This window comes from Bos grunniens, chromosome X, assembly GCF_055505025.1.
Source record: "Bos grunniens cultivar Pamir isolate PY7600 chromosome X, Bosgru_T2T1.0, whole genome shotgun sequence".
NCBI lineage: Eukaryota > Metazoa > Chordata > Mammalia > Artiodactyla > Bovidae > Bos > Bos grunniens.
In genome coordinates this window covers 62,677,596-62,699,591 of record NC_141194.1, presented here as the reverse complement: position 1 = coordinate 62,699,591, position 21,996 = coordinate 62,677,596, and the positions used below count along the sequence as shown (strand labels likewise).

The following is a 21,996-nucleotide window of genomic DNA, read 5'->3' as shown; positions in this document are numbered from 1 at the left end:
GCTTGCTCAAACTCATGTTCATCGACTCAGTGATCCCATCCAACCATCTCATCCTCTGTCATCCCCCTTCCCTCCCGCCTTCAATCTTTCCCAGTATCAGAGTCTTTCCCATGAGTCAGTTCTTTGCATCAGTGGCCTGGATGCATGTAGTTCAGTACTGGAACTTCAGCTTCAGCATCAGTCCCTCCAATGAATATTCAGGACTTATTTCCTTTAGGATGGACTGGTTGGATCTCCTTGCAGTCCTAGGGACCCTCAAGTGTCTTCTCCAACACCACAGTTCAAAAGCATCAATTCTTCAGTGCTCAGCTTTCCTTATGGTCCAACTCTCACATCCATACATGACTACTGGAAAAACCATAGCTTTGACTAGATGGACCTTTGTCAGCAAAGTAATGTCTCTGCTTTTTAATATGCTCTCTAGGATGGTCATAGCTTTTCTTCCAAGGAGCAAGTGTCTTTTAATTTCATGGCTGCAGTCACCATCTGCAGTGATTTTGGAGCCCCCCCAAAATAAAGTCTCTCACTGTTTCCATTGTTTCCCCATCTATTTGCCATGAAGTGATGGGACCAGATGCCTTGATCTTCGTTTTTTGAATGTTGAGCTTTAAGCCAACTCTTTCACTCTCCTCTTTCACTTTCATCTAGATGCTATTTAGTTCTTCTTTGCTTTCTGCCATAAAAGTGAAGGTGGTGTTATCTGCATATCTGAGGTTATTAATATTTCTCCCAGCAATCTTGATTGCAGCTTGTGCTTCATCCAGCCTGGCATTTCACATGATGTACTCTGCATATAAAAGTTAAATAAGCAGGGTGACAATATACAGCCTTGACATACTCCTTTCCCAATTTGGAACTAGTCTGTTGTTCCATGTCCAGTTCCAACTGTTGCTTCTTGACCTGCATATAGATTCCTCAGGAGGCAGGTAAGGTGGTCTGGTATTTCCATCTCTTGAAAAAATTTCCACAGGTTGTTGTGATCCACCATCAAAGGCTTTGGCATAATCAATAAAGCAGAAATAGATGTTTTTCTGGAATTCTCTTGCCTTTTCTATGATCCAACAGATGTTGGCAATTTGATCTCTGGTTCCTCTGCCTTTTCTAAATTCAGCTTGAACATCTACAAGTTCTCTGTTGAAGCCTTGCTTGGACTTACCAAGATGGCAGAGTAGAAGGACGTGCACTTATCTTCTGCAAGAACTCCAAAGTTGCAACTTGCTGCTGAACAACCATCTACAAGAGAATGTTGGATCCCACCAAGAAAAGATACCACACTTCCAAGGGCAAAGAAGAAGCCCCAACAAGAATGTAAGAGGAGCCAAATTGCATTTAGAATCAAACCCCATATCCACCAGGGATGCTTGGAGGGCTCAAACAAAACCTTGTGTATACCAGGAACCAGAGACCCCACTGAGTCTGAGCCAGACCTGCCTTTGAGTGTTTGAGAGGCACAGGTCAGCAGTGGCCTGCTTTGGGGACAGGGGATCTGGCTGCAGTAGACCTTGGTCATGCAGTGTGTGGCATAAGCCCTCTTGGAGGAGGTCACCATTAGCCCCACCATAGAGCTGCCAGGCAGACAATTATAACAAAGAAATTCTTGTAATGTTAAGAAAGCTCTAGGACCCACAACAGATTCCCAACCTGGGTATCCAGCAAAGTGACTGAGAACCTGCAGGCAATTTGACTTTGGAGGCCAGTGGGATTTGATTACAGAACATCCACAGGACTGGGGAAACAGACTCTTGGAGGGTACAAACAAAGCCTCGTGTACACCAGGAGCCAGGAGAATCAGTATCACAAGAGACTGAGCCAGACGTGCCTGTGAATGTCCAGGAGGTCTCCAGTGGAGGCGTGAGTCAACAGTGGCCTGCTGCAGGGTCAGGGACACTGAACACAACAGGGCGTGCACAAGTCCTTTTGAAGGAGGTCATTAACACTACCATAGTTTGCCCTCATCCAAACAACAGGGAGGGAACACAGCCCCGCCCATCAACAGAAAACTGGATTAAAGATTTATTGAGCATGGCCCTAAAATGATGCTGTGAAAGTGCTGCACTCAATATGCCAGCAAATTTGGAAAACTCAGCAGCGGCCACAGGACTGGAAAAGGTCAGTTTTCATTCCAATCTAAAAGAAAGGCAATGCCAAAGAATGTTCAAACTACTGCACAGTTGCATTCATCTCACATGCTAGCAAAGTAATGCTTAAATTTCTCCAAGCCAGACTGCAACAGAACAACTTCCAGATGTTCAAACTGGATTTAGAAAAGGCAGAGAGGAAGCAGAGATCAAACCGCCAATATCCAATGGATCATCAAAAAAGCAAGTGAGTTCCAGAAAAACATCTACTTCTGCTTTACTGACTATGCCAAAGCCTTTAACTGTGTGGATCACAACAAACTATGGAAAATTCTGAAAGAGATGGGAAAACCAGACTACCTTACCTGCCTCCTGAGGAATCTATATGCAGGTCAAGAAGCAACAGTTAGAACCAGACATGGAAAAATGGACTGGTTCCAAATTGGGAAAGGAGTATGTCAAGTATGTATATTGTCACCCTGCTTATTTAACTTATATGCAGAGTACATTATGCGAAATGCCAGGCTGGATGAAGCACAAGCTGCAATCAAGATTGCTGGGAGAAATATTAATAACCTCAGATATGCAGATAACACCACCTTCACTTTTATGGCAGAAAGCAAAGAAGAACTAAATAGCATCTAGATGAAAGTGAAAGAGGAGAGTGAAAGAGTTGGCTTAAAGCTCAACATTCAAAAAACGAAGATCAAGGCATCTGGTCCCATCACTTCATGGCAAATAGATGGGGAAACAATGGAAACAGTGAGAGACTTTATTTTGGGGGGCTCGAAAATCACTGCAGATGGTGACTGCAGCCATGAAATTAAAAGACACTTGCTCCTTGGAAGAAAAGCTATGACCATCCTAGAGAGCATATTAAAAAGCAGAGACATTACTTTGCTGACAAAGGTCCATCTAGTCAAAGCTATGGTTTTTCCAGTAGTCATGTATGGATGTGAGAGTTGGACCATAAGGAAAGCTGAGCACTGAAGAATTGATGCTTTTGAACTGTGGTGTTGGAGAAGACACTTGAGGGTCCCTAGGACTGCAAGGAGATCCAACCAGTCCATCCTAAAGGAAATAAGTCCTGAATATTCATAGGAAGGACAGATGCTGAAGCTGAAGCTTTAATACTTTGGCCACCCGATGAGAAGAACTGACTCACTGGAAAAGACTCTGATGCTGGGAAAGATTGAAGGAAGGAGGAGAAGGGGATGACAGAAGATGATATGGTTGAATGGCATCACCAACTTGATGGATATGAGTTTGAGCAAGCTCCGGGAGTTGGTGATGGACAGGGATGCCTGGAGTGCTGCAGTCCATGGGGTCACAAAGAGTTGGACACAACTGCCAACTGAACTGAACTGAGCACAGCCCCGCCCATCAGAAGAAGACCCAGTTTTCCCACAGTCAGTCTCTCCCATCAGGAAGCTTCCATAAGCCTCTTATTCTTATCCAGCAGAGGGCAGACAGAATGAAAAATCAACTCAGGCACACTAAAAGATTGAGACCTAAGACTAAGTCATAAGTTTAATGAATGATTCCACTCTGAAAGTTAAAGTGAAGTTGCTCAGTCGTGTCCGACTCTTTGTGACCCCATGGACTATAGCCTACCAGGCTCCTCCATCCATGGAATTTTCCAGGCAAGAGTACTGGAGTGGGGTGCCATTTCCTTCTCCAGAGGATCTTCCCAACCCAGGGATTGAACCCGGGTCTCCCGCATTGCAGGCAGATGCTTTACTGTCTGAGCCACCAGGGAAGCCCCACTGTAGAGTAGATTCCACTCTACTCACACTTTATCATCACATTAACAGCACTCTTGTATAATAATTGTGGACAGTGACTATAGCCTGAAATTAAAAGACACTTGCTCCTTGGAAGGAAAGCTATGACAAACCTAGATAGTGTATTAAAAAGCAGAGATATCATTTTACCAACAAAGGGCCATATAGCCAAAGCTCTGGTTTTCTAGTAGTCATGTATGGATGTGAGAGTTGGACCATAAAGAAGGCTGAGCACAGAAGAACTGATGCTTTTGAATTGTGGTGCTGGAGAAGACTCTTGAGTCCCTTGGACTGAAAGAATATCAAACCAGTTAATCCTAAAGGAAGTCAACCCTGAATATTCATTGGAAGCACTGATGCTGAGGTTCCAATACTTTGGCCACCTGATGCTAAGAGCTGACTCATTGGAAAAGACATTGATGCGGGAAAGATTGAAGGCAAAAGGAGAAGGGGGCAGCAAAGGATGAGATGGTTAGATAGCCACATTGATTCAATGGACATGAGTTTGAGCAAACTCCAGGAAATAGTGGAGGACAGGGGAGCTTGGCGTGCTGCAGTCCATGGGGTTGCCAAGAGTCAGATGTGACTTAGTGACTGAACAATAACAACTAAAAACATTGGAAGTCTTAGACCCTAGTTACAAAGTTTCTATGGATAATCAAAGAGCACATGAAGAGACTAATATAAGAACAATGAGACAGACAATTTTAGCCTCTGACACCACAGCTTCATCAAAGAGTAAACATAAACTAACTCTTGTTGCTGTTGTTTAGTTGCTAAATCGTGTCTGACTCTTTTAAACTCCATGGACTGTAGCCTACCAGGTTCCTCTGTCTATGGGATTTCCCAGGCAAGAATACTAGAGTGGGTTGCCATTTAAAGTGCTCTTAAAGATTTCCAGGGGATCTTCCTGACACAGGGATCGAAACTGTGTCTCCTGCTTGGAAAGCAGATTCTTTACCATTGAGCCACCTAGGAAGCCCAGATTAACTCTTAGTTGAACATAAAACCTTTACACTACTGGCCTCCCTAACTCAGTTTCTTTTATCCAGTAAATCATATCTGGTTTTCAGTCAAAAATTACAAGGCATAGTAAAAACATAGTCTGGAGTGATAAACCAAGCATCAGAACCAGACTCAGAAATGAAAGAGGAGATACTACAACTGATATCACAGAAATACAAAGGAGCATGCCTGTGTGCATGTGTGTTAATTCGCTTCAGTTATGTCTGATTCTTTGTGACACTGTGGATTGTAGCCCACCAGGCTCCTCTGTGCAGGGGATTCTCCAAGCAAGAATAGTAGAGTGGGTTGCCATGCCCTCTTCCAGGGGATCTCCTTGACCCAGGGTTTGAACACACGTTTCCTACATTGGCAGGCGGGTTCTTTTTTTTTTTTTTTTTTAACTTATTTTTATGTTTGGCTGTGCTGGGTCTTTGTTGCTGTGAGGGTTTTTCTCTAGTTGCAGCGAGCAGGGGCTTCTCTTTAGTTGCAGTGTGTGAGCTTCTCATTACAGTGGCTGTTCTTGTGGAGCACAGGCTCTAGGGTGTGTGGGCTTCAGGAGCTGCAGCACATGGGCTCAGTAGTTGCAGCTCCCGGGTTCCAGAGCTCAGGGCCAGTCGCTGTGGTACATGGACTTAGTTGCTCCTCAGCATGTGGGATCTTCCAGGACCAGGGATTGAACCCATGTCTCCAGCATTGTCGGGCAGATTCTTTAACCACTGAGCCACCAGGGAAGCCAATGGAATATTACTTGGCCATAAAAAAGAATGGACAACAACACAAATGACCTTGAGGGCATTATTCTAAGTGAAATAAGTCAGACAGAGAAGTTCAAATACCATATGATCTCTCTTATATGTAGCATTAAAAAACAGATAAACAAACAAACAAACCAACCAAGCGCATAGATACAGAGAACAGATTGGTGGCTGCCAGAGGTGAAGGCTGAGGGAGGGGTAGGAGAAATGGGTGAACACTTTTTTAAGTTTAAATAAATAGAATTAAAAAATAAAATTGGCTAACCAAAACAACAACAACAATAACTCACTATTAGTGAGCTAGTGAACTTGAAGATGTCAATACAAACTTCATACATGAAATGCAGAGATAAAAAAGCAATGAAAAAGATGGAATAGCATATCCAAAGACTGTGGTACAATTACAAATGGGGTATATACACATAATAGGAATACCAGAAGAAAGAGAGAGGAGGGAATAGAGGAAATATTTGAAGTAATATCAAATAAGAGTTTTCTAAAAGTAATGAGATACCAAACCTTAGATCCAAGAAACTCAGAGAATATCAAGCAGGACAAATACCAAAATGCTGACCACTAGGCATATCATATTTAAACTGCAGAAAATAAAAGAAAAAGAGACAATTTGTAAAGAAGGCAGAGGGGTAAAAAAAAATTACATTGGCTTCTCTTCAGAAATTATTAAGGCAAGAGAGTGCAGTGAAATATTTAAAGTGCTTAAAGAAAAAAAAAAAGCTTGAATTCTGTATCCAACAAAAGTATTCTTCAAAAATGAAGCTGAAATAAAGACTTTCTCAAACAAAAATTGATTGAATTTGTTGCCAGGAGACATGTCTTATAAGAAATGTTAAAAGAAGTTCTTCAGAAAAGGAAAATTACGTAGGTCAGAAACTTGGATCTACATAAAGAAAGAATATTAGAGAAGGACTTAATAAAAGTAAAATAAAATATTTTATTTATTTTACTTATTCTTAATCGATTTAATAGATAATAGTTTATAGATAATTTAATAGTTTAACAATAGTTTAATTTCACTTATTCACAAGCTATAATCACTGAATATTATCTATTTAACTTAATAGTTTAATAGATAATAATTTAATAGATAATAGTTCACTCAAAATAATAAAATAAAAAGCAAAGAAGTATTCAGTGATTATAGCTTGTGAATAAGTGAAACAAATAACAGCTGTGGTATAAAGGATGCAGGGGAAGAATTGAAAACACTTTGTTATAACATACTTGTACTACCTGTGAAGTGGTATAATATTATTTGAAAGTAATATTGGATAAGTTATAAATATATATTTCAAACTCTAGGGCAACCACTAAACATTTTTATAAGTATAACTGATATAAAAGAGGAAAGAAAATGGAATCATAGCAATATAAAATGTTTGATTAAAGCCAGAGAAGGCAGAAAAGGAGTGGAAGACAGAAAAAGAAACAAAGAAATGGTCAATGAATACAAAAAGTTACAAATATAGTATATATTAACTTCAGTTCAGTTCAGTTCAGTTCAGTCACTCAGTCGTGTCCGACTCTTTGCGACCCCATGAATCGCAGCACGCCAGGCCTCCCTGTCCATCACCAACTCCCAGAGTTCACTCAGACTCACGTCCATCGAGTCGGTGATGCCATCCAGGCATCTCATCCTCTGTCGTCCCCTTCTTCTCCTGTCCCCAATCCCTACCAGCATCAGAGTCTTTTCCAATGAGTCAACTCTTCACATGAGGTGGCCAAAGTACTGGAGTTACAGCTTTGTTTCCCCATCTATTTCCCATGAAGTGATGGGACCAGATGCCATGATCTTCGTTTTCTGAATGTTGAGCTTTAAGCCAACTTTTTCACTCTCTTCTTTCACCTTCATCAAGAGGCTTTTTAGTTCTTCTGCACTTTCTGCCATAAGGGTGGTGTCATCTGCATATCTGAGGTTATTGATATGTCTTCCAGCAATCTTGATTCCAGCTTGTGCTTCTTACAGCCCAGCGTTTCCCATGATGTACTCTACATAGAAGTTAAATAAGCAGGGTGACAATATACAGCCTTGATGTACTCCTTTTCCTATTTGGAACCAGTCTGTTGTTCCATGTCCAGTTCTAACTGTTGCTTCCTGACCTGAATATAGGTTTCTCAAGAGGCAGGTCAGGTGGTCTGGTATTCCCATCTCTTTCAGAATTTTCCACAGTTTATTGTGATCCACACAGTCAAAGGCTTTGGCATAGTCAATAAAGCAGAAATAGATGTTTTTCTGGAACTCTCTTGCTTTTTTGATGATCCAGCAGATGTTGGCAATTTGATCTCTGGTTCCTCTGCCTTTTCTAAAACCAGCCTGAACATCTGGAAGTTCACGGCTCACGTACTGCTGAAGCCTGGCTTGGAGAATTTTGAGCATTACTTTACTAGCAGTGAAGTGAGTGCAATTGTGCGGTAGTATGAAGATTCTTCATGGGAAATAGATGGGGAAACAGTGGAAACAGTGTCAGACTTTATTTTTTTGGGCGCCAAAATCACTGCAGATGGTGACTGCAGCCATGAAATTAAAAGATGCTTACTCCTTGGAAGGAAAGTTATGACCAACCTAGATAGCATATTCAAAGGCAGAGACATTACTTTGCCAACAAAGATCGATCTAGTCAAGGCGATGGTTTTTCCAGTGGTCATGTATGGATGTGAGAGTTGGACTGTGAAGAAGGCTGAGTGCCAAAGAATTGATGCTTTTGAACTGTGGTGTTGGAGAAGACTCCTGAGAGTCCCTTGGACGCAAGGAGATCCAACCAGTCCATTCTGAAGGATATCAGCCCTGGAATTTCTTTGGAAGGAATGATGCTAAAGCTGAAGCTCCAGTACATTGGCCACTTGATATGAAGAGTTGACTCATTGGAAAAGACTCTGACGCTGGGTGGGATTGGAGGCAGGAGGAGAAGGGGACAACAGAGGATGAGATGGCTGGATGGCATCACCAACTTGATGGACGTGAGTTTGAGTGAACTTTGGGAGTTGGTGGCGTGGCATGCTGCGATTCATGGGGTCACAAAGAGTCGGACACAACTGAGCAACTCAACTGAACTGACTGAACTTATGAACATTCTTTGGCATTGCCTTTCTTTGGGATTGGAATGAAAACTGACCTTTTCCAGTCCTGTGGACACTGCTGAGTTTTCCAAATTTGCTGGCATATTGAGCACAGCACTTTCACAGCATCATCTTTCAGGATTTGAAATAACTCAACTGGAATTCCATCACCTCCACTAGCTTTGTTCGTAGTGAAGCTTCCTAAGGCCCACTTATATTCACATTTAAGGATGTCTGGCTCTAGGTGAGTGTTCACACCATCGTGATTATCTGGGTCATGAAGCTCTTTTTTGTACAGTTCTTCTGTGTATTCTTGCCACCTCTTCTTAATATCTTCTGCTTCTGTTAGGTCCACACCATCTCTGTCCTATATCGAGCCCATCTTTGCATGAAATGTTCCCTTGGTATCTCTCATTTTCTTGAAGATATCTCTAGTCTTTCCCATTCTGTTGTTTTCCTCTATTTCTCTGCATTGATCACTGAGGAAGGCTTTCTTATCTCTCCTTGCTATTCTTTGGAAATCTGCATTCAGATGCTGATATCTTTCCTTTTCTCCTTTGCTTCTCGCTTCTCTTCTTTTCCCAGCTATTTGTAAGGCCTCCCCAGAAAGCCATTTTGCTTTTTTGCATTTCTTTTCCATGGGGATAGTCCTGATCCCTGTCTCCTGTACAATGTCACGAACCTCAGTCCATAGTTCATCAGGCACTCTATCTATCAGATCTAGTCCCTTAAATCTATTTTTCACTTCCACTGTATAATCATAAGGGATTTTATTTAGGTCATACCTGAATGGTCTAGTGGTTTTCCCTACTTTCTTCAATTTAAGTCTAAATTTGGCAATAAGGAGTTCATGATCTGAGCCACAGTTAGCTCCTGGTCTTGTTTTTGCTGACTGTATAGAGCTTCTCCATTTTTGGCTGCAAAGAATATAATCAATCTGATTTTGGTGTTGACCATCTGGTGATGTCCATGTGTAGAGTCTTCTCTTGTGTTGTTGGAAGAGGGTGTTTGCTATGACCAGTATGTTCTCTTGGCAGAACTCTATTAGCCTTTGCCCTGCTTCATTCTGTATTCCAAGGCCAAATTTGCCTGTTACTCCAGGTGTTTCTTGACTTTCTACTTTTGCATTCCAGTCCCCTATAATGGAAAGGACATCTTTTTTTGGGTGTTAGTTCTAAAAGGTCTTGTAGGTCTTCATAGAACCATTCAACTTCAGCTTCTTCAGCGTTACTGGTTGGGGCATACACTTATCAATAATTAATTAAAAAAAAAAACATTTCTTCAGTTCTCTCCTCTTATTTACTTATTTATTTGGCTGCACTGGGTCTTAGTTGCAGTACCTGAGGTCTTCAGTCTTCACTTTGCCATGCTAGATCTTTAACTGCAGTATGCAGTATCTTTAGTTGCAGCATGCAAACTCTTAGCTGCAGCATGTCAGATATAGTTCTCTGAACAGGGATCAAACCTAAGCCCACTGCATTGGGAGCCCAAAGTCTTATCCATTGGATCACCAGGGAAGTCCTTCAATAATCACTTTGAATGGAATAAATATATCGGTTAACAGATAGAAACTGTCAAAGTAGATAAAAATCCAATAACCAACTATTTCTGTAAGAAATAAACACTTTAACTATAAGACAAAGACAGATTAAAAGTAAAGGGATGGTGAAAGATATACGATGCTAACACTAATCAAAAGAAAGCTAATTTCAGACAAAGTTGACTTCAGAGGAAGGGAAATTATCAGGGATTATATAGTGATAGAGGGGTCAATTTTCTGTGACATAAGATCCTTTAATCTTATGGCAAAATCTGATGACTCCACTATTATAGTTGGAGGCTTCACCATCCCTTGATAAGTAACTGAAATATCCAGCAGGATAAAATTGGTAAGGATATACTGAGCTGAATAGCACCATTAATCAACTAGTATCTAACTGACATTTATAGAATACTTCATCCAACAATAGCAGGATATACTCTTCTCAAGTTCACATGGAACATTCACTGAGATAAACATTATGTGTCATAAAACATACCTTAGCAAATTTAAAAGCATAGTTATCATATTGATTGTACTCTCTTATTACAATGGAATTAAACTAGAGATCAGTAACAGAAAGTGGTTGGAAAATCACATGAATTACAATAGGAAAAAAGATCTAAACGATTTTGGAAAATATTTAATCTAAGATTCCACCTCAGGAAACTAGAAAAAGAAGAGCAATTTGAATTCAGAGTAAGCCCAAGAGAAGAAAAATAAAAATCAAAGTAAAAGAAATGAAATTGAAAACAAGAAAGCAATGAAAAAAAAGATCAATGAAACCAAAAGCTGGTTCTTTGAAAAGATGAATAATATTGATAAACCCTTACCTAGGCTAACCAAGAAAGGGAGAGAAAAAAACACAAATTACTAATATCAGAAAGGAAAGAAGGGCCATTACTACTGATCTAATGTACATTAAAAGGATAATAAAATAATACCATGAACAAACTGCTTACAAATTTGATAACTTAGATGAAACTGGCTAATTATTTGAAAGATATAATCTATCAAGACTCATATATGGAGAAACATATAATCTGAAATGATAACACATCTATATATATTAAAGAAATTGACTATATAATCTGAATAGGCCTATATATATTAAAGAAATTGAATCAACAATTAATAACCTTTTAAAACAGAAAGTACCAGGCCCAGATGGTTTCACTGATGAATTTTACCATTTAGGGAAGAAATTATAACAATTCTCTACAACCTCTTGCAGAAAATAGAACCAGATGGAACACTTTCTAGCTCATTCCATGAAGCTAGAATTATCCTAATACCAAAGTCAAATATATTAAAAGAAAGGAAAACTACAGACCAACATCTCATTGAAAATAGTTGCAAAAATCCTCAACAAAATATTAGCAAGTCAAATTCAACAATGTTACAAAAATTATACAGCACAACTAAGTGGTATTTATTTCTAGTACACAAGGCTGATTTAATATTAAAAAACTAACTTAATCCATCATACAGTGAAATGCTTAAGAAGAAAAACCATATGATCACTATCAATAGATGCAGAAGAATCATTTGATAAAATCCAAGATCCATTCATGATGAGAGCTCTTGTCAAATTAGGAGAAGAGAAAGACTTGATCAATTTGATTAAAAAATCTACAAAAATCTATAGCTAATATCATACTTATGCTGAGAAACTAGATGATTTCACTCTATGACTGAGAATGAGGTAAGGATGTCCCATCTGACCACTCCTATTTGACATCACACTGGAGCTCCCAGCTAATGCAATAAGGTAAGACAAGAAAGAAAAGGCATACAACAGGCACATGAAAACATGCTCAACATCGCTAATTATTCAGTTCAGTTCAGCTGCTCAGTCATGTCTGACTCATTGTGACCCCATGAACCGTAGCATGCCAGGCCTCCCTGTCCATCACCAACTCCCGGAGTTCACCCAAACCCATGTCCATTGTGTCAGTGATGCAATCCAAACATCTCATCCTCTGTCATCCCCTTCTCCTCCTGCCCTCAATCTTTCCCAGCATCAGGGTCTTTTCCAATGACTCAGCTCTCCGCATAAGGTGGCCAAAGTATTGGAGTTTCAGCTCCAACATCAGTCCCTCCAACATCAGTCCCTCCAATGAACACCCAGGACTGATCTCCTTTAGGATGGACTGGTTGGGTCTCCTTGCAGTCCGAGGAACTCTCAAGAGTCTTCTCCAACACCACAGTTCAAAAGCATCAATTCTTCTGTAACACCACAGTTCAAAAGCTTTCTTTACAGTTCAACTCTCACATCCATACATTACTACTGGAAAAACCATAGCCTTGACTAGATGGACCTTTGTTGGCAAAGTAATGTCTCTGCTTTAGAATATGCTGTCTAGGTTGGTCATAAATTTCCTTCCAAGGAGTAAGCGTCTTTTAATTTAATGGCTGCAATCACCATCTGCAGTGATTTTGGAGCCCAGAAAAATAGTCAGCCACTGTTTCCCCATCTATTTGCCATGAAGTGATGGGACCAGATGCCATGATCTTCGTTTTCTGAATGTTGAGCTTTAAGCCAACTTTTTCACTCTCCTCTTTCACCTTCATCAAGCGGCTTTTTAGTTCCTCTTCACTTTCTGCCATAAGGGTGGTGTCATCTGCATATCTGAGGTTATTGATATTTCTCCCAGCAATCTTGATTCCAGCTTGTGCTTCCTCCAGCTCAGCGTTTCTCATGATGTACTCTGCATAGAAGTTAAATAAGCAGGGTGACAATATACAGCCTTGACCTACTCCTTTTCCCATTTGGAACAAGTCTGTTGTTCCATGTCCAGTTCTAACTGTTGCTTCCTGACCTGCATATAGGTTTCTCAAGTGGCAGGTCAGGTGGACTGGTATTCCCATCTCTTTCAGAATTTTCCACAGTTTATTGTGATCCACACAGTCAAAGGCTTTGGCATAGTCAATAAAGCAGAAAAAGATGCTTTTCTGGAACTCTCTTGCTTTTTCCATGATCCAGCGGATGTTGGCAATTTGATCTCTGGTTCCTCTGCCTTTTCTAAAACCAGCTTGAACATCAGGAAGTTCACGGTTCACATATTGCTGAAGCGTGGCTTGGAGAATTTTGAGCATTACTTTACTAGCGTGTGAGATGAGTACAATTGTGTGGTGGTTTGAGCATTCTTTGGCATTGCCTTTCTTTGGGATTGGAATGAAAACTGACCTTTTCCAGTCCTGTGGCCACTGCTGAGTTTTCCAAATTTGCTGACCTATTGAGTGCAGCACTTTTACAGCATCAGCTTTTAGAATTTGAAATAGCTCAACTGGAATTCCATCACCTCCACTAGCTTTGTTCATAGTGATGCTTCCTAAGGGCCACTTGACTTCACATTTCAGGATGTCTGGCTCTAGATGAGGGTGGGTGTTCACATCTTTGTGATTATCTGGGTCGTGAAGATCTTTTTGTACAGTTCTTCTGTGTATTCTTGCCACCTCCTCTTAATATCTTCTGCTTCTGTTAGGTCCATACCATTTATGCCTTTTATTATGCCCATCTTTGCATGAAATGTTCCTTTGGTATCTCTGATTTTCTTGAAGAGATCTCTAGTCTTTCCCATTCTGTTGTTTTCCTCTATTTCTTTGCACTGAACACTGAGGAAGGCTTTCTTATCTCTCCTTGCTATTCTTTGGAACTCTGCATTCAAGTGGGTATATCTTTCCTTTTCTCCTTTGCTTTTTGCTTCTCTTCTTTTCACAGCTATTTGTAAGGCCTCCCCAGACAGCCATTTTGCTTTTTTGCATTTCTTTTCCATGGCGATGGTCTTGATCCCTGTCTCCTGTAGAATGTCATGAACCTCCATCCATAGTTCATCAGGCACTCTATCTATCAGATCTAGTCCCTTAAATCTATTTCTCACTTCCACTGTATAATCATAAGGGATTTGATTTAAGTCATACCTGAATGGTCTAGTGGTTTTCCCCATTTTTTTCAATTTCAGTCTGAATTTGGCAATAAGGAGTTCATGATCTGAGTCACAGTCAGCTCCCGGTCTTGTTTTTGCTGACTGTATAGAGCTTCTCCATCTTTGCCTGCAAAGAATGTAATCAACCTGATTTTGGTGTTGACCATCTGGTGATGTCCATGTGTAGAGCCTTCTCCTGTCTTAATGGAAGAGGGTGTTTGCTATGACCAGTGCGTTTTCTTGGCAGAACTCTGTTTGCCTTTGCCCTGCTTCATTCTGTATTCCAAGGCCAAATTTGCCTGTTACTCCAGGTGTTTCTTGACTTCCTACTTTTGCATTCCAGCCCCTATAATAAAAAGGACATCTTTTTTGGGTGTTAGTTCTAGCAAGTCTTGTAGGTCTTCATAGAAGCGTTCAACTTCAGCTTCTTCTGCATTACTGGTTGGGGCATAGACTTGGATTACTGTGATATTGAATGGTTTGCCTTGGAAACCAACAGAGATCATTCTGTCATTTTTGAGATTGCATCCAAGTATTCAATTATTAGAGAAATGCAAATCAAAACTAAGAGACATCACCTCACACCAGTCCAAATGGTTATCATAAAATATGTCCACAAACAATAAAATTAGAGAGGGTGTGAAGAGAAGGAAATCCTCCTATAGTGTTGGTGGGAATGTAAATTGGTACAACTATGAAGAACAGGAGGTTCCTTAAAAAACTAAAAATACAGCTACTACAAGACTCTGCAATCCCACTCCTGGGCATATGTCTGGAGAAAACCATAAATCAAAAAGATACATGCACCCCAATATTCACTGCAGCACTGTTTACAATAGCCAAGACATGGAAGCATCCTAAATATCCACTGACAAAGGAATGGATAAAGAAGACGTGATACACATATACAATGGAATAATAACCCAGACATTGAGAAGAATGAAATAATACCTCTTGCACCAACATGGACAGACCTAGAGATTGTCTTACTAAGTGAAGTCAGACAGAGAAGGAGAAATATATGACATCTCTTACATGCAGAATCTAAAAAGAAATTATACAAATGAACTTACTTACCAATCAAAGCTATGGTTTTTCAAGTAGTTATGTATAATTGTGAGAGTTGGACTATAAAGAAAGCTGAGCACTGAAGAATTGATGCTTTTGAACTGTGGTGCTGGAGAAGACTCTTGAGAGTCCCTTGGACTGCAAGGAGATCAAACCAGTCAATCCTAAAGGAAATCAGTCCTGAATATTCACTGGAAGGACTGATGCTGAAGCTGAAACTCTGGTACTTTGGCCACCTGATGCAAAGAACTAACTTATTGGGAAAGACCTTGATGCTGGGAAAGATTGAAGGCAGGAGGAGAGAGGGACGATGGAGGATGAGATGGTTGGATGGCATCACTGACTCAATGCACATGAGTTTGGGCAAGCTCCAGGAGTTGGTGATGGACAGGGAAGCCTGGCGTACTGCAGTCCATGGGTTCGCAAAGAGTAAGACACGACTGAGTGACTGAACTGAACTGAACTTACAAAACAGAAACAGAATCACAGAATTAGAGAAAGAACTTATGGTTTTCAGTGGGGAAGGGTTGGGGGAAGGGATAGTTAGGGAGTTTGGAATGGATGTGTACACACTGCTGTATTTAAAATAGATAACCAACAAGGATCTACTATAGAGCACAGGGAAATCAGCTCAATGTTATGTGGCAGCCTGGATGGGAGGGGAGTTTGAGGGAGAATGGATACATGTTTATGTATGGCTGAGTCCCTTTGCTGTTCCACCTGAAACTATCACAACATTGTTAATTGCCTATACTTCAATATAAAATTAATAGTTAAAAATAAGAAAAGAGAAGGCACACAGATTGGGAAAAAAGAAATAATATTGTCTTTGTTTGTAGATGTTGTGATTTTCTATGTAAAAAAAATCCCAGCGCATTGACAAAAAAATGCTCCTGGAATTAATAAGCAAGTATAATAAAGCTGTGAGATACAAACCCAATATACAAAAGTTAATTGTTTTCCTATACTAACAATGAACAACTGGAATTTGAAATTAAAAAAAAAAACACTTTAGCACCAAAAAAGAAGAAATACTTATGCACAAATCAAACAGAATATGTGTAAGATTTATATGAGGGAAAACTATAAAACTCTGATGAAAGAAATAAAATCCTAAATAAATGGAAGGATATTCCATGTTCATGAACAGGAAGACTTGATACTGTTAAGATGTCATTTCTTTTCAACTTATCTATGGACTCAATGCAATCCCAGTCAAAATCCCAGCAAATTATTTTGTGGATGTAAAAAACCCTGACTTTGTATTTTATGCACAAAGGAAAAAGACTCACAATATTCAAGTATAAGAACAAAGTTGGAGGGCCAAAACTACCTGATACAAAATTTAGCATAAAGATATGGTAATCATGATTGTGTTGGTATTGGTGGAACAATAGACATACAGGTTAATGGGCCAGAATAGAGAGCACAGGAGTTGACCCAAACTAAACAAATATAGTCAACTGATTTTTGACAAAGGAACAAAGCAATCCAGTGGAGAAAGAATAGTTTTTTCAACAAATGGTGCTGAAACAACTGGACAGCTCATGAAAAAAAAAAAAAAAAAGCATCCAGACACTGTCCTTATACCTTCCACAAAAATAAACTCAAAATGGATCATAGAACTGAGTGTAAAACACAGAACTCTAAAACTCCTGGAAGTTCCCTGGCTTCCAGCATCCCAGCATGTGAACCCCAGCTCTTCACAGTCAGCCTCCAGCCAATTTTGCTTTCTGCTCTGGCCCTTTGCCCCATAGCCTCCAGCTCCTGGGGCCCGCTACTTTGACCCGCACACCTTTGCTGGCAACAGATCCATGGCTGAAAGCAGGGAACTTGACGTGACAGGCGCCAAACAGAACACCAGAATGTGGTGGGTCAGGGTTCTTTGATATCTGTCACTGCAATGGGCTAAGGCCCCTGAAAGAAGTGAAGTTGGAAAACTGTGGATTTCCAAAAATCAAGGAAGGACCAAGGTGTCATTTACTTTGAAAGAGGATCTTGCAAATACTTATGATATTGGCAGAAAAATAGCTTCAGTCAGTGCTCTAGAGAACATGAATTTATCTTGCAAAGTGTTAGAGGACAGACATTAACAGGGTTTACTCAGAGCTCATCAGATAAGCTTTCACTGGAAGGAATAGTGGTACAAAGAGCTGAATGCTGACCCGCTGCCAGTGAAAACTACCAGCGATTCAAGAGATTACAAATAGAAGAATCTTCCAATTCTGTAAGGCTACCACAGCACCTGGACAAAGTTGTGACAACCAATTACAAACCTGTTGCTAATCATCAATACAATATAGAATATAAAAGGAAAAAGAAGAAGATGGAAAACAAGTTTGAACTGATAAACAACACATTTTAGACAAGCTGGTTTTGGCTTTTGAGAAACATCAATATTATAATCTTAAGGACTTGGAGGACACCACAAAACAGCCTGTGTTGTACCTGAAGGAAATCTTAAAAGAAATTGGTATTCAAAATGTAAAAGGGATCCACAAAGACACATGGGAACTGAAACCAGAGTACAGACATTCTCAAGGAGAAGAAAAGAGTGATTAAGAAGACCCAAAGCCCACCTGCTAACAGAACAACTAAAAGGTGATGCTCTAAGCAAACGACCTTGATATGTGAATCCTTGAGCACCATCTGTGTTAGGGGGAAAATGGTACTTTAATTTCTCTAGGTAAATTTTTTAAACAATGATTCTTGTAAAGTTGCTTAAGTGATTTTTGAGGAAAAAGAACACATTTATTTATAAACTTAACTTGTATTAAATAAAATTATTCATGATGGTGTTAGCAGTTGGGGGTTGAAGAAGGGTTTTATTTTTAAATATTAACTTTAAAAATGTAAAATTAGGAAATGTTTTCTAAATGAGGACTCCCTGTCCTTGTTTCTCTCTGAGGAGTTGAGGTAATACAGATTCAAAGTGAGTGGCACAGCAGGAAAAAGGCAGTCAACTACAGAAATTCTCAAAAGTTTCTTATTCTGAAACAGAACAAAACAAATCTCCTAGAAAATAACATATGAAAAAGTCTACTTGACCTTGGGTTTGGCATTGGATTTTTAGGCAGCGCTCTAAAAGCACAATCCATGAAAGAAACAAATTATGAAGTTGGACTTAATTAAAATTAAAAACTTCTGCTCTGAGAAAGACCCTCTTAAGTTAATCAAAAGACAAGCCACAGACTGGGAGAAAATATTTGCAAAACACATATCTGGTAAAGGACTGGTATTCAATATATAAAAAGAACACTTAAAACAACAATCAGAAAATAATCCAATTAAGAAATTGGTAAAAGATTGAAACAGACACCTCACCAAAGAAGATATATAGATTACAAATAAGCATATGATCCCAACAGCAAAAGTCATTAGGGAAATGCAAATCAAGCCAATGAGCTAGCACTGCACATCTACTAGAACTGCTAAAATACAAAACACTGACAATACTAAATGCTGACAGGGATGTAGGGCAACAGGAATCTCATTCAGTGCAGGTGGGAATGCAAAATAGTATAGGCACCCTGAAAGAAAGTTTGGCAATTTCTTACAAAGTTAAAATAGTCTTACCACACAATCCAGTGGGGCATCCCTGGTGACTCAGACAGTAGAGAATCTGCCTGGAATGCAGGAGACCAAGGTTGGATCCCTGGGTTGGGAAGATCCCCTGAAAAAGGGAATGGCTATCCACTCCAGTATTCTTGCCTGGAGAATCCTATGGACAGAGGAGCCTGGTGGGCTACAGTCCATAGACTTGCAAAGAGTTGAACACAACTGAGCAAGTTAACACTTGTACACAACCCAGTAACCACACTTCTAGGTTTGCTCAAAATTGTTGAAACTTATATTCAAACAAAACCTGCATATGAATGTTTATAGCAGCTTTATCCATGATTCCAAAACTGGGAAGCAACTAAAATATCATTTAATAGGTGAATGGATAAACAAACTGTGGTCCCTCCATACAGTGGAATATTATTTAGCAGTAAAAAGAAATAAGCTATAAAGCCACACAAAGACATGGAGGAACTTTAAGTGCACATTGCTAAGTGAAAGAGGCCAGCCTGAAAAAGCTACCTACTGCATGATTCCAACTGTATGACATTCTGGAAAAGACAAAACTGTGGCGACAATTAATTAAAAGATAAGTGGTTGCCAAGGGTTGGGGGAAAGAGAGTATATGGGAACTGTTTCTGCTAAATGTTCCTATAAACCTAAAACTGCTCTAAAACATAGTCTATTAACTACAAACATTTTTATAAAATATCCACAAGTTTAAAAGCAACACTAAACTGCACGTAGTTCAACATGGATCTTCAAGCCCTGGCTCTATATCCTCTGTACTACTCCGCTTCCCTCTTGTCTCTGTACCTTCCTTCATGCCGTACCTTCTGCACTTCTTCATTTCACCCTTTTCTCAATGCCTGCTCATTTGTTAAGACTCAGCTCAGGCCACAGATTCTTTGTATTCCCATAATAAACTATTACATCTATAAAATTACAGTTTTCTGATCATGTACTGTTTAACTTACTAAATTATTAACTCCTTGAGGGCAAGGGCTATGTCTTATTCATCTCTGTATCTCCAGTACCTAATGTATTTTATGGTAGGTGCTCAGTACAATGTTTGCTGAAAGAATAAATGAATGACTATAGGAAAAGGTAAACTTGGGATGTGAACAGAGAGTCCTCTGACTCCAAGTTCATTGTACTTTTTACTGAATCATAATCTGCTAAGTATACCAATAACATCAAAAATTGCCCATCAATTTACACAGTTGTTTTGCAGCCTAAATAAGTGAAAGTGATGTGCTCATTGGAGGTTCTCAATAAATGTTAATTTAATTTCACTTATTCTTTGGTTATATAGGTAGTAGGCTCCCCACTTTCATGCTCCCTCACTTTATATAGAGAATTATATCAGACAACTGGACATGGCCAACATTTCTTCAGTGATAAGCAATAAAGAGGAAAGTAAGGATAATGGCTGGCAGATGAGGATTGGAAATTTTTATTAAGGAAAAAAAAAAAAAAAAGAAAAACAACCTTCAACATAGTCTGTATCTTCAAATCTTGTAACCTTAAGAGTTTACCTCATGTTCTATCTCACACCATAAGAATTGTAAACAGAGAGAATGCCCAAATACGTGTGGGAAGTTCAATATGTTTGAAGAAGATGGAAGCCATTAGCTTCACAGAAGAGTGAGAATTTTGAATGAGAACCACATGGAATGCCCATGTTTAGAGCCCAAATTTCAGTTTCAACATCTGCTCTAAGCATGACAAAAAGGCAAGAAAAGGTAGAGCTGTGCAAGTTGATTCCCACCCCACCCCATCACATCCCAATCTCTAAAGTATTTCCGATGTGAGAAGGCTTACATTCTTCATCCAAGGATTTCCTCTCTAGCCCTTGCAGCAGGGGCTCATGCCTGGGGCCTCAGGCTCCACAAACATGACTTAAGTTATGATCAACTATGAAATTTTCTAGCTCAGTTCTGGTTTGGTTTAGGAAAGACTTGAAAATATTGTTAAAAATATGAAAATATTACTGTAGTCAGGCAACACAAAAACAGTCCCACTAACTGCTGACATTTCAGACTCTTAATGGTCTCTCAAGCTCCATGAAGTATAGGTTCCTGCATGTCACCAGAGATGTTCCCAAAGTGTCAAGCGTGTATTCTTGCTAAAGAAATATTTTGCAACATCAAGTCTTTGGTCACTTTAGTGGTTAGGATGAAAAAGCCAGGCCTAAGAGCAAAGAGTCTCTGAAGAGAATTAGAAAGATGCATGGAATGAACTGTGTTCTAGGGCAGTGTTTTACACTACATTCCAGGCAGTGCCAGGTCCTGTGTGATATTAACAGATGTCCTTAGAAAAAGGATTTTTTGGACAAAAAGAGTTTGGGAAACATAGGGTCAAGGGAAAATAAACAGGTTTCTTCACTGAAGAGTTCTTACATCTTTGAATACACAAATGAGAAGAGTGACTCTCCAAAATGGGATATGCAATGCAGCATTTGGCCACAGAACTTTTTCTGAAAATACCTATCTCTTGTTGAATTAATGTTCTGGATTATAGTGTTTGGTAAATACTAAGGTTGTGGAAAAAGCTTGAGCTTTGTTATTCTTTCAGAACTGGGTTGGAATTTTAGTTCTAACGTTCAGTACCTGTGTGACCTTGAGCAAGTTACTCCACTTTTGAATGTTTTCATTTATGAAAACTGGGACTATAATATCTACCTCAAAAAAAAAAATGTAAGGAGGATTAAGTGAGATAATGCACAGTACTTAGCACAATGCCTCGAACATATAGGTACTCAAGAAATAGCAGCTATAATCATCACATTCATTTCTTATCACCATTATTATCTAGCCACATCTGTGTCTGACAGGCCTGCCAAAATAGCTTCAAACTAGGTCTGGCCTGAGGATTCAAATGTATATTTCGGACTGCTTTAGGAACCAAGTATAAGAAAAGAACTGGACTAGTTGTCCAGAGATGTAGTTCTATGACTTATTAGCTGTCTGACCTTGGGCAAAGCACTTCACCTGTCTGCATTTCTCTCTCCTTCTGCCAAATATAGACAAGGACTAGGTGACCTCTTACTCTAAAATTTTGTGAGCCTTGGCTCTAAAATGCTGTGAGATTTATAAATTTATTGCTGAAGAAATCTGTGATACAGGTTAAATCCAATTATAAAGGATAGTCCTGTATAACAAAGCTATTTTTATGATCCAGCAGATGGCTGGCAGAAAC

General features: G+C 39.5%; 1 protein-coding gene and 1 pseudogene across 5 annotated transcripts in view; one reads left to right on the top strand and one right to left on the bottom strand.

Annotated features, from left to right (window-relative positions):
- Positions 1-21,996, bottom strand: part of EDA (ectodysplasin A) — a 483,240-nt gene that overhangs the window by 22,067 nt on the left and 439,177 nt on the right. The window lies entirely within an intron of this gene.
- Positions 17,049-17,796, top strand: LOC147340557 (general transcription factor IIF subunit 2 pseudogene; annotated as a pseudogene).